Source organism: Rhinolophus sinicus, chromosome 5 (assembly GCF_057876585.1).
Source record: "Rhinolophus sinicus isolate RSI-liver-muscle chromosome 5, RSI-T2T, whole genome shotgun sequence".
In the NCBI taxonomy this organism is placed as follows: Eukaryota; Metazoa; Chordata; class Mammalia; order Chiroptera; family Rhinolophidae; genus Rhinolophus; species Rhinolophus sinicus.
Genome location: NC_142505.1, coordinates 78,026,860 through 78,041,148, shown reverse-complemented (window position 1 = coordinate 78,041,148; position 14,289 = coordinate 78,026,860). Strand labels below are relative to the sequence as shown.

At 46.0% G+C, this 14,289-nt stretch overlaps 1 long non-coding RNA gene across 1 annotated transcript in view; it reads right to left on the bottom strand.

The window, feature by feature from the left end:
* LOC148758275 (uncharacterized) overlaps positions 1-14,289 on the bottom strand; it is a 269,662-nt gene that overhangs the window by 225,146 nt on the left and 30,227 nt on the right. The window lies entirely within an intron of this gene.

Sequence of the window (14,289 nt, the reverse complement as noted above, 5' to 3'; positions counted from 1 at the left end):
ACCAGACTCCTCCATCCAAAGGCCTATTACTGGTTAGTCCTCGGGAACCCCTAACATAGTCCACCCAAAAGGAACTCATCTCTTTCCCCACCAGACCTGCTCCTCCACCAGCAGTCCCCAACTCCAGGGACGGCTCCACTATCACCCAGGTTCCCCAGGGAAAAGCACCGGATCCCTCATGTCCCTCCCTTCTCGCTATCAGCATCCATTCTTAAGGCAACCACTCCATGGTCAACTCCTGCCAACACTCCCTCCAGTTCTGTCCATCCGACTACTGCCACTGTCTCCCACCAGGATGACCGCAACAGCTTCCTAACTGGTCCTGCCTTCCAGACCCTTCTCCGTCTACATATCAGCCAGGGTGATCTTCTGAAAATGCAAATCAGCCCCTGGCAGGCCCATGCCCAAATACCCCTCAAGGTAAAGCCCTCTGTGTGGCTCACAGGTTCTGCAGCCCTGGTCCCTCCCACCTCTGATGCCCAGGCTCTCATGATCCCTCACTAATACTCTGTCCCCAGCAGCACTGCCCTCCCTCCCATTCCGGAAGTGCATGCCTCCCCTCCTCCCCAGGCCTTTGCACATGCTCTTCCCCCACGCTGACCGCTCTTCCTGAGCCCTCTGCCTGGCTCACTATCTCTGTCCTTCAGGTCGAGACCATGCAGGAAGCCTCCATGCCAAACCCTGGGTGTTCCCTCTACCTGTCCATTCCTCTCCCTCCTTGCACTGTCCAGCACCAGATGGAATATTCCACCATCACAGAGAATTCTACTGGACATCACCACCCCAGACCATAAGCTCCATGAGTGTAGGCGCTGAGTCTGTCCTGCCCCACACTGTCACCCAGGGCCTGGCAGACAGTGGAAGCTCCGTGTGGGCTAAACAAGGGAAGGGACAGCCAAGAGGCAAGGAAATGGAGGCAGGCACATGGCTGAGGCCCATCTCCTGTGTGTAGGGCTGTGCCTTATCGGACATGGGCATCGCACTTGGGGCTGGTCATCGGAGGAAGATGTCTTATCTGGAGAAGCCCCACAGGACTGGTGCAGCCCAGGGAGGTGACCCCCAGGGACAGGAACGTTCCTCAGCTGGCCCACCCCAGAGTGAAGAGCACAGCGCCAGTCTTCCCTCAGCTGCTCATATCCCAGCCCAATCCATGGGGAAAATCTCCCCAGAGAGGGTGGTCGTCCTCCGAAGCCTCCTCAGAGACAGGGAGGCTTTGCTCCCAGTCAGGTTAGGGCACGGGGGCCAAGCTCTGCCTTGGAAGGTGAGGGCTCTGCAACTGGTCCCAAGCCCCACGCCCATCAGACCGGGCCTTCAGGCCTGCCCAGAGCTTCATGTTCAGGACTCTGGACTTCCCTGCTCCCTGGGGTTCCACCCAAATTCTTGAGGTCTGAATGTTCCCTGAGTCTGCAGGATACAGGTCAGTGAAGGGGGCTGAGAGGTGAGGCACAAGTCACAGATTCATTTCCCCTCCCCCCCCCCCCACCGGACTCCAGCACCCTAGCCCAGAGCTGTCACAGCTGAAGTGGTCCTCCACGACTAAGGGATGCCCCTCCCTGCCCAAGGGCCCTGGGGAGAGCCCGAGGGGAACATTTGGCCCAACAATCCGGGGCAAGGTGCCAGTTCCAGTTGTCACAGTACTGTCAGGAATTAGCTGTCTCCTGGGGAGGTGGTTCCACGAGTGTTTGCTTTATAATAATTTGTTAAACTGAACATTTTCTATATGTGTTGTATTTCACATTTTTCTAAGGTTAAAAAAGAAAGACAAGGCAACTGTCTTTGTGGAAGTAAACCCCAGTGAATGCCCAAACTCAAACAGGTGCCAGAATCACCACCCAGGACTCAGCCACTAACGGGGCCACATGCAGAACAGCCCAATGAGTCAAGACCCCCAAGGGCTACTCTGCCCCTGGAGCCAGTCAACTCCAGGCCTGAGCTGATGGGGAGGTGGGGGAAGGAAAAGGCTGTGCCCACCCCCAATTAAGTACCTTTGTGGAGGGAAAGGGGAGAAACTGGGGAGGGCACACACAGCTCTCTGGACATGCCCCCCAGTGCCCACACAGCCTGCTGGCCTCTGCACTCTGGGGTCCACGACACTCAGATAGCAAAGCTGGGGATGAACTGGGGTCTGAGGACTCCCTTCGGAAGAGACAGAAAAACACGGCACAAAGAGCAGGCAGTTCACACATGGCCATGACACACAGAAAAGAAACCCAAGTCAAAGCAGCAGCAAGATACCACTTTCACCCAACCTACTGGCAACAACTAAAAAGAGTGATAAGACAGAAGCAGGCGAAGGCCCTCTCGCACACCGAGGAGTGGAGTCTAAGCTGCTCACACTATCTGCCAGCACCTTAACTGTTGCGTGCCCACCCGGCAATTCCACTTTAAGGAAACAGCTAAGGGGACAAAAACAGGTATGCAAAGACGTGGGCACGGTGATATTCAGAGCATCACTCTTTATAGAAACAAAAAATGGAAAGCATCCGAAATGTCCATTAATAAGGGACTGGAGTATAAATTATAGATTAATAAAACACTATGCAGCTTGTTAAAAAGAAAGCTGTAGCTCCAAATTTATGATTGAAAGATGTCCAAGGTCTAGTGTTGGAGGGAAAAGACTGGTTACAGAATAGTACGGTGTACTATGATCTCGTGTATATTTGCAAAGTTGTGTATGTGTGTATTTACATGTGTGTATTTCAGCATGGACCTGCATATAATTCATAATGGTAAAACTATTTAGAAGCATAAATACTTGAGTAGCTATGCATGGAAAAGGCGGTTATGAGGGAGGTTCACTTACTTTGGATTGTTTTAATTTTTTATAACAATCGTGTATTATGTCCCATTAAAATAAAGCATGATGTAAGAAATAAAAACAGGCCTAAAGCCACAGGATAGGGAGAACAGGAGAGGGAACAACAGTGACAAAATTTTGGAACCTAAAAAGCAGGTGGATGACAGGCGCTGACTTAACAGACCTAAGTAAACTAAATCCTAAGTCAGCAGTAAAGAAAGCCAAACAGCTACCTGATGTTCACCATAGAATTATACAAAGCCTTAGGAATTAGAAACACCAGGGACCTGTGAAAGGTGGGGCTGAGCACAGGAGGGCTGGCGGAAAGCCCGGATAATCAGCTTTTAGGTGGCAGGTCCCCTCTCCAACTCCCGGCAGCCAGGCAACTGCCCCTCTCTTTGCTGACCGAAGACTAGAGGATTGTCTTCTGTGGATTAAGCAAAGGGATTCTGGGTTGGGGCACCAAGCACAGTTAAGGGCAGGGATACCATACTGAAAACAGCAGAATTAAGTGAACGTTTACACTTTGAATGTTAAGGTCCCCTTGCCTTTTCCCCCCATCAGATTCTCTGAATGTTGGCAGTCAGTGAATGTCCTCAAAGCTGCAGAATGGAGGAGACTTCTCCGTGTCATCTAGCCAGCCCTAGAGAAAAGAGTCAGAAGTCCTCCAAAAGGACTGCTGTTCTGTGAACAACACAGACACAGTTTCCAACCAGCTTTTTAGTGAGTATGCATGGACAAGCAAGGATTAGCAGACATTATAGGCTATTCTCTAATACAAAAGATAGAAAGCAAAATAAAAAGAATGAAAAAGCAACTTGGAGGAAAGAGACAGTGCAAGGAGGGTAAAACTTTAAATAATTGTAGTTAGTGAAATAAGAAATATGCTTCCATGAAACTACAATAGGATGCTGCAAAGTAACAACACCATGTGGAGAACCAAAGAGTTCTTGGAAATTAAAAATATGATGGCAGACAGATGGGAAGGGTGTTGGGGGGATGGGTGGAAAAGGTGAAGGGATTAAGAAGCACAAATTGGATTCTTACAAAATAATCACGGGGATATAAAGTACAGCATAGGGAATTTAATCAGTAATATTGTAATAACTATGTATGGTGTCAGGTGGGTACTAGACCTATCGGGGGAATACTTCGTAAGTTATATAAATGTCTAACCACCATGTTGTACACCTGAAATTAATATAATATTGTATGTCAACTGTAATTGAATTTTTTAAAATTTTTAAATAAATAAAAAAATATATGATGGCAGAAATGAAAAACTTCGAAGGGATGAAAGATATTGTTGAGAGAATATCCCAGAAAGAATGGTAAAAAGAAAGTTAAAGGGCTATGTTAAGAGGTTCAACATCTAAATAATCAGATATATGAATTACAACAAGGCTGAATAATAAACAGTAACAACACCTCAGTGGCATACAACAATACACACATATTGCTCATGCATCTGGGGTAGTTGCTGCTCTTAGCTGGGGGTTAGCTCTGCTCCACATGTCTCTCATTCTCTTCCTAGAACCAGTGAGCTAACCTGGGCATGGTAAGCTTATGGTGATGGTAGCAAGCAAAAGCAAGCAATTTCAATCACACAAGGGCTTTCAGTCCTTTACTTGTATTACGATTACCAATATCCCATTGGCCCAAAGCAAGACACATGTCCCAGCCCAGAATCTGAGAAGGAGGAGACCACAAAATTACATGGCAAAGGACAAGGATAGGAGAAAGAGGTTATTTTTGTAATCGATCACATGAGAGTTGAGAGAGACAGAAAAAATAGAGAGGATAGGAAGATATCATAAATAATTCTAATAGACTTCCTAAAACTAAAGGACATAATTTTCTAGATTGAAAAGCCCATTGAGTGCCTAGCAAATGAAAGTAAATAGAATCATACCAAAAAGCATACAAAATATCAATTTTGGATCACTGGGAACAAAAAGAAGTTCCTAGAACCCTCTGGAGAGAAAATAACAACAGATTTCATACAAAAGTTGCAGAATTAAAAAGACAGCAGAATTTTCAACAGTAACTTCAGAAGCTAAAAGGCAATGGACAACGCCTTCAAAATTCTTAAGGGAATTTTAATGTCCAAATTAGAATTCTATACCCAGCCAAACTATCATATTAAGTGTGAGGGGGGGGAAATAAAAAGTTTGTAACATGCTCAAGGTTTTAAAAACGTAACTTTCAGTGCACCTGTTCTCAGGAAGCCACAGAGAATATCTACCAAATGGGGGAGTAAACCAAGAAGGAGGAAGACATGGAATACAGGAAACAAGAAAGCCTGCTCAGAAAAAAAGTGAAACCAATTCCTGGGGATAATGGGGAAGGAAAAGCTCAGAAATATGGCTGGATATTAAACATAGAGGGCAACCAGTCCAAACCAAGGTAAGTCAGAAAGTTCCAGGCAAGACTTTCTCAGGAAGATGAATCTGGTAAAATACTCATCTGACTCAATATAGTGAGAGATTTACACAACTGGGTGATAATATGGAAACAAAATCATGATAAATGCATAGAAAATTACACAAACTACAACTATTAATTGTGGTAATTGTGGTGAAAACAAAAGGTCATTCAACAAAAGGAAAACACTCACAGTTTAATATGACATAGGCCAAATAATGTAAACACAGAATACTGGTCGATCAAAGCACAGACTATAACTCTCTTGGGGTCATAGGGTAACATTATGAGAGGATGTGTGGACAACAAGTGGACAAGAAGTGTAAAAGAGAGCTGGCAGCTCATCTTCCATAGTGAGAAGACAAAAGATAATGCTTGAAACTGAAAAATTAGAAAGTAACAATACAAACATGTTTTAGAGAGTTATAGAAGGAAATACCAAGAAAAATCAGCTAAAAGGGTTGACACTGGTTGTCTCTGGGAAGTGAAAATGAGGATAGATAAGTGTATAGCTAGAAGCGGGGGGCTTCTTTTTCATAGTAGTGTTATAGAAGTATTTAATTCTTCATGTTGATGTATAACTTTGGTAACAAGTGAAAACCAAATTAAAAAAAAAAAGCAAAAACAAATGTCCTTCTCCCCCGACCCCACCAAAAAAAAAAGGAAAGGAATGATGAGAGCAGTGTGTTTGCCACTGTCAAGAGCTCAGAAACTAGCAGGTAAGAAACCCATCCACACCAGGCAGAGCAACACGTAGAGGATAAAGAAGCAGGTCATGGCAGTGGGACCAAGAGAAAGGGACTGGTTTCTGAGTGGCTAGATCAGCAAAGGCTTCTGAAAAGCAGACCAACGATTTCGTTTAGAGTTAACATGCTCCAGAATGTTTCTACTCATCTCAAAAAGGCCTTTCAAAATATTATAGTGTTTGCAGTGTTATTTGAAAAAACGGGAAACTGGAAAACATCCCAAATGTTCACCAATAAAGGAGTCAAACTGTAGATTACTCATACAATGAAACACAAGGCAGGTGTCTGAAAGGAGGTGGAGCATTGTGTGCTGAAGAGGTGAAAAGATGTCCAAGACAATTATTTTTTTTTTTTTTTTTTTTTTTTTTTATTAAATTTATTGAGGTGACAGTTGTTAGTAAAATTACATAGATTTCAGGTGTACAATTCTGTATTACATCATCTATAAATCCCGTTGTGTGTTCATCACCCAGAGTCAGTTCTCCTTCCATCACCATATATTCGATCCCCCTTACCCACATCTCCCACCCCCCACCCCCCACCCCCCAAGGAACTCATGCAACTGAACAACAAAAAAACAAACAACCCAATTGAAAAATGGGCAGAGGACTTGAAGAGACATTTCTCCAAAGAGGACATACAAATGGCAAATAGACATATGAAAAAATGCTCAACATCACTAATCATCAGAGAAATGCAAATCAAAACCACAATGAGATATCACCTCACCCCAGTCAGAATGGCCATCATCAACAAGACAAATAGTAACAAATGTTGGAGAGGCTGTGGAGAAAAAGGAACCCTCATACACTGTTGGTGGGAATGCAGACTGGTGCAGCCGTTATGGAAGGCGGTGTGGAGGTTCCTCAAAAAATTACGAATAGAATTGCCATATGACCCAGCAATCCCTCTCCTGGGTATCTACCCAAAAAATCTGAAAACATTTAGAGATAAAGACACGTGTGCTCCAATGTTCATTGCAGCTTTGTTTACAGTGGCCAAGACATGGAAACAACCAAAATGTCCTTCGATAGATGAATGGATGAAGAAGTTGTGGTATATATACACAATGGAATACTATTCGGCAGTAAGAAAAGATGATATAGGAACATTTGTGACAACATGGATGGATCTTGAGAGTGTAATGCTGAGCGAAATAAGTCAGACAGAAAAAGCAGAGAACCATGTGATTTCACTGATATGTGGTATATAAACCAAAACAACAAAAGAACAAGACAAACAAATGAGAACCAAGACAATTATTAAATGAATACGGAGCAATATGTATTATATGAGTCCATGTGTGTAAATAACCAGTACATATACATATGCCTAGAAAAAATGGTAAAACTATTTAGCCAGCTACTAACAATGGATGGTTCTGGTAGCTAGACCACTTTCTATATTACATTCATTTGTCCTTCAATCACATGCATTTGCCATTGAGCACCTAAATATGTTATGTACTATATTGTTTGGTCTTTTTATAGTGAGAATCAGCAGGGGGGAAAAAAGTTTTAGAAATTAAAAAATATATATACTAAAATAATTAATTCAAACTTGTTTTCATTTTTAAAAATGAGGATATAGAGTGACGTGTGGCCCAATCAACCAGACTAAGGACAGACCACTCCAGAAAGCTGGGAGCCTGTGAGTGGATCCTTCCTCCTGCTTCCTGAACTGGGAGCCTTGGCCACACTCACTGGCCCTGCAGGGTCTGCCTCATGGGGAGAGAGACTCTATCTCCCTGGCATGATGTGACTGCACCCCAGAGGCTCACTTTGGGACATTCGGCTGGGACCTGGAGAGGGACTTAGCTGGCCTGGACCTCTTAAGGCTGGGGTGATGGACACCATTGCAGTTAAGTGAGGGTGGTCTGTCCCTTGTCTGGAAGCTGTGCATTGCAGCCTCATGAGGCTTCTCTGGTGGTGGGTCCCTGACTCCTGATAGGTATAAGCTAGGGAGCCACCTGCCTTCAGCAGCGTGAAATGACTGAAGGACCACAGGCCTGGGAACAGGGCAGCACTGCCTCCGACTGGCTGTGGGACTCTGGGAGAGGCCCTCAACCACTCTAAACCTCTGCGGGCCAGGAGAGTGAGGCCCTTGGTGCAGGCCTACTGGGAGGGTTCATTGGACTGAGCCACGGAAGTAGCCAGCACAACACCTGGAGCCTGGCAAGCGCTCAACACATCCCTATCTGGTTTGCACAAAGGGGTCCTAAGACTTGCCTCCTAGCAGGGCAGCTCATGTCCCCACTTCCTTCAAAATCAGCCAGAGTTTAAGTTATCCAGAGGATGGGGGAGGTCACAGAGAGTATGGGGGTGAGTGAAGGAGCTAACAAATGGAAAGGATGACAAACTTTCATAAAAATACTTACCGGAATGGCCTTCAAAGGCAGAGGCAAGTCACAGGCACACGCACAGAAGTGGGGACCCTCCCTTGGACTGCAAAGGTCATCTCCTAAGGGACATGAGGCTGGGCAGAAAGGCCAGGATGAAGCTCCACAACTCTGAGAGGTAGATATTATTATCCCCATTGTGCAGATAAGGAAACTGAGGTTCAGTATAACTTGCCCAAATTACCCAGTTAGCAAATGAATTCAGCCTTTAAAAAAATATTGTGTTTCTTTCACAGCAGAATCTCAGCTATGGGAGGACCACACGCTAGTAACAGAAAAATGCAAATTAATGTACAAATACTAAATCCCTTCTTTTTCACCTAATAGACTTTTTTAAAATTAATAATCCACAGACTTAGTGAAAGACATTGGGAAACAGACCTTCTCAAACTCTGCGTGTAAATACGTAGGGCCTTTCTGTAAAATAATCAGCCATTACATGTGACAATTTCAAACATGCATATTAATTTAGCAATAGCTATAAAAATTATAAATGGGCATAGCTCTCCAACTTGGCAATTCTACTTCTAGCATTTCTCCTACAGTTACTTGTACAACCAAACAGGAAGCAGTCTCTATAATATTTTTTTTAAGTCCATGGATGAGGGACTTATACAGCCATCCCATGAAGCTGTCATGCTGATGTGGGAGGTTGCCCAGGATACATTGAGTGGGACAATTGCTGTTCATACTGTTACGAAAGTTATGAATCAATTTACATTAAAAAGGTAACACATGCACACACCCCTTCTGGAAAGACACCTAAGAAACTGTTAATGGTGGTTATTTTAGGCTCTTCAAGTTTTGACTATATTCCCTCTTGCACTCTGAACTTTTCACCATGAATGTGGTAACTTTAAAAGCACGCATCGAATTTAACCCAGAAAATCCACTGCTAAGAATTTCCCCCGACAAAAAGGTGCCTTGCACTCGACAAATATTTGTTGAATAATAAACGTGGGCAGAGATTTAGCTCTGAGGATGTTCGCCCGTGCCAAGGAGAACACAAAGGTACGAGCAGCCTGTGTATCCACCCACATAAAACGGCTCCAGCCAGGGGAGAGGGTGATCTGCAGCCCCAGACCAGATGCTGATCGGAGATGGCCAATGACAGCCACAGGCATGCACAAGAGGACACTCGGGTCACAAAAAATGTCATGCCGTTAGCGTGATCCCACCTTGTTTCATATACCAAGGGGGTGAGATGATTAAAATGCTTTCCTCCTTTGTAGTTTCTGACTTTCTCCAATAATCATGTACTGCTTTTTAAATAAGGAACACCAACTTTTATCTTACAAATAAATAATAAATCTAGAAAAAAGGCGGGGATGAGATGCTTCCTCTGTAGAACAGTAATGGTTTCCATAATCTCAGTAAGACTCCATCGTAAATACAATCGAATCGCTACCAGCATGTTGCACAGCACCCAGGGAGTGACTGATGCCCTAGCTGTGACAATGGGGCATGCCAACACGTGGATGTGGTGTGAAATACAGGCCGCACGTCTCCGGAGTCCTTAGCTCCCTGCCCCTTGAGTCTCCAGGAGGCCAGCCCTCGTCTGGCATGTGGGGAGACCTTACAAGGGCCACATCCCCTCGCTGACTGTTATCTTTGTGTGTGATGATAACTCCTGCCCTACCTACCTTACAATAGGGCTGACGGAAGGAGCAAAAGAGAGGCCGACCATGAGCCAGGCACCAGTGGAGTGCTGTGGGAGTGTGAAGTTATTCGTTATCGACTCCCATAGAGCCAGGACAGACATCTGGAGACGACCCCAGGAACTTGCTCAGGTGGGTTTCCCGCCAGCACCCCCACCCCACTCCCAGCCATGCACCTATCCCTCCTCCCCGCCACCTCTCAGAACACTCAGCCACACACACCTGCTGTCCCCTCCCTGATGCGTCTTTCAAGGAAGTCAGAGTCCCAAAGAAAAGCAAACCCCTTGGGCTGGAAGCAACAGTAGCCCTACTGTCCCAGTTAGAAGAATCCCTTTGCAAAGAAAGTTTTTACAAAGAAAAAGGCAAAGAGAAAAGGGGGGTTATGACAACAGAAGGGCAGAGCAAACCATTTCAAGTCCTGACACAGGCAAACTGGTTCTTAAAGTCACCTGTTTCTGTACAGGAACGCAAAGCTCTGTCCTGTCATGCCACACAGCTGGGGCGCTACGCATTGCCAACTGACTTATATAAGCTCGTGAAAACCCCATTCGTTTGAGTTCCCTGTTTGTGCAAATAGTGTCAGGGGTGCATCCGAGCACCCTGGCCATCCATCATCGCCAGTGCATTTCCCAGGCCGGGATGACTCACCTGGGCCCGAACCCACACTGTGTACACACCACCGAGCTGTGCATTCTGCAGGCAGCTTCTGTCACCACGAGGCCTTTCAGCGTGCTGATGCCTCTTCCCCATTTATCAGGCCCACAATAGCCGTATTAACGATGATGAAACCCAGAGCATTGAGAGGGAGAGGAAAAGGGCCACGGTGACTGAGAGCATGTGTTGTGTGTTTATTCTGATCAATCAGCCCAACCAAAGCTTGGGGGTTCAGAAACCACCCCTCTGTCAGCTTTACTGACCTGGAGAGAAGAGAGTCAAGGGTCTTTAGATATCCTTGCAAGAAGCCCCGCACCAGCCCAGAGCAAGAACCTCGAAGGGGGAGAAGGTTTGGGGCCTTATCTCTGCTCCCGGGGTACATGGGGCAGTGGGACCCCAATAACCCAGGGTTAGCAGCTCCCAACTAGCTTTGAGCTGCCCTCCAAGTAAGTGTGAGGGTGGGGGAGCCTGGCCCAAAGCCTCTCAGAGACTCCCATTCCACACGGAGGGTCAATCACACCCACAGGGGACCTAGCCTGCCCCGATCGGTCGATGCCAAGGCAGTTATTTAACCCTCAAACAGAAATTCTCTAGAAGTCCATTTAAAAAAGAAAATACACACACACCCATTTGCAGCCTCAGAGCACAAATCTCATTGGACAAGAAGGGTTCAACTGCATACATGCGCCATAGCCTGTATTCAGAAGTTTGATTTACGGCTGTGTGATTCAATGCCTTGACTTTACAGAGCAACGGACGACAGGCGAGGCCCGTTTGCGTCCCTGAAAATGAGGTACATTTACTTAGTTACATATTTGACGTGAGCTCAGATGAGCAAACAGTACAATATATCCCACTATGATACTCAGAAAATATAAGCTTCCAATTCTCAGTGTATATTGATCTTTGTGATTCATGTACACAAACACAGACACATTTAGACATACATGACTAATGTACAAACTCTGGCTAATGTTGACATCAGCCAACTCCTACTAACACTACCCAAAGAAATTGGGAAGTGTTAACCCAAAATCTGCGACACAGTTCTGACTAAATCAGCACCCTTAAAAATCAACAGTTGATGTTTCTGCAAGTTCTTGGGCAACAAGTCTCTGTAAGTCTCCTCGGTGAACACAGGTCCTTTCTCTTTCCCCCCAACGGAAGTATTTTTCAGGAGCTCTTGGACCCTAACCACAAATGTACATCCATGATGCTTGTCTCATTCTCACAGGGAAGACTTAAAAGTAAGGCCATTCTTGAGATTCTTATTTATTAAGCATCTCTACAATCTAAATCCTGTTCCAGTGGCTGGAGCAGGAGCGAGGAACAAAACAGACATGACCAGTGTATCCATACCCTTGTGGGGCTCATATTCTAGTAGGGAATTTTGCTTTTGCTGATTTGTTTCTTCATCAAGCTGGCAAAGTCCTTTTAATTAACTTCACGCTTGTGTCGAGAGTCTGATTTTTCTCAAATATTTAAAACTTGGCTCCAATTAATGTCTCTACTAAAAGGACCACGTGATCCAGAAGTTGGTTCTATGTTGAGAAAAAAGACCCATGGATTATAACACTGGATTCTAATTTCTGTCTCGGAGTTATCCCACACAGCTCTGATGTCAATCTATGTTCAACATTTCTTAATTCCCTACCATCCAACTGTGGGAAAACTGAGAGCATTAGACCACCTAGCAAGAATCCAGAGAGTTCTCAAAACATCTAGCAAGTCGTGAGATGTTTCCGTGGTGCCCTCAAGAAAGTCGTACCCAAGGGTTAAAGCTATCTCTTAGAAAAACACATCACCGGACAAAGAGAACTTTTTGTGGGATGTAACTGTGGGTTCCAGAGTATGTTACAACAGAGAAGCACCATGCTATCCTGGGCCCGTATCACCCACAGGAGAGCTGGTCTGGCAGACCCCAATGGAGGCTCCAGAAGGGGGGCAGCTCCAGATATTCAAGGACAGAACTCAGACAGTTCAACAGGGACAGGTGTGGGTTACATACCTGCCCTTCCTGTGGGGCACAGGAACAGAGAGAAGAAAAGGGCAGAGCAGGTAGCTGTCTCCCTGCTGGCTTTGGCCACAGTCTTCCAGCCTGGGCCTCTCACCTGCCTGCTCACCTGAGAAAGGGTCAGCCTCATCGCTTCCCCGGCAAACCAGGTGGAGTTGGACCTCTTCCAGGCTTTTAATCATTCTCAGATTCAGCTCCCCAGAACCCAGGGACAGGAGGCCCAGCAGAGCTGGCTCAGAACTGAGATCATGTATTTTCTAACCAGAAAATACACCTCAGCTAGTTACCACCTCTTTCACTTTTCCAGAGTGGTTATAATTATAGTATTTGTTTCATAATTGGTGCCTACTTGCACATACAAAATCCCCAAATCTTAAAATAAATTACAGCTCTCTTTTTTATTTAACAGCCATTGTGCCGCTAGTTTACAAAGAGGAGATACCTTCAAGTATTATTGTAATAACAAGCCTAAGGTGAGTAAAGCTTGCGTTTTCAGCAGATGACGTGACTTATTAGTACAAAAGGCAATTATTGAAAATAATTTTATTGAACAGCTTAATTACGGATTTCTCAATTCTAGGCTCAAGGGCCAGTGAGAACAACCTTTGATCTGCCCTTTTTTCTGGCTTGCTGCTGACCTCAGCACAAGTGATGAGAAAATGCAAGTTTGCGGTGGTCAGTTTCCCCCACATGGCGTTTGGTGTAAGTACTTAACCCGGTGACACTAATTTCTCAAGTCGTGTTTACAGAGGTCTCTGGACTTCTCTGGACAAAGGGATATGTGACACAGGATGTTATTCTGTGTCCAGGGGCTCTCAAGGAACACGTGACCAGGTGGGCCGTGGACACTGGTGCTAAGGCAAGCAGAGAGGACAGATGTGTAGCTGGGACAGGGCAGGGGGACGCGGAAAGGCAGAAAGGCAGCAGGCAACAGGTTTAAACCTCATTTTCAACGTGCCGTTTGCCTCTGAGTGAGGCCAGAAGCTGACACAGCTGTCAGAGCCCAAAAGGGAACGTTTGAAACGAGTCCGTGCTGCTATGCAGGGAGGAGGGACTGACAGAGTTACTCCCATCCCCTGAGATGTTTGAGCCAGGTGTGCTCAACAAAAGGCCACACCACCGCGCCACTACCTGCAGAGCCTGTGTTTGCTCACCATGGAGGGAGGGGCCTCCAGGCCCATGAGGAGCCCACAAACAGCTCTTCACTCCAGGTGGCAAGGAAAACAAAACCTTCGCTTCTGAGACAGGCACCTCCTTTCCTGCTGGGGGCTGCCATGGAAGTCCCCAGCCCCAGATCCCGCAGGCGTTCCCAGACAGCGCTGCTCTCAGGCCCCATCAGAAGGAAAGCTCCCTCCCCCCCCCCCCACAAGACCGGAAACAGAAGCACGGGTCCTCCCTCCACCTCACACCCCCACACTGCTGCCCGTCTGCCTGCCAAGGCCACAGCTATCTGACAGCCATCAGCCCAAACACCTGTTTGCAGAGGCTCCGGGTTGGGAGGCCCAGGTCCCAGGGTTGGTAGTGGGGGTGTAACTTACAGATGATGGAAAAGTCATGGGAATCATTCCTGGAGACGAGCACCTTCTATGCCCAAGGCT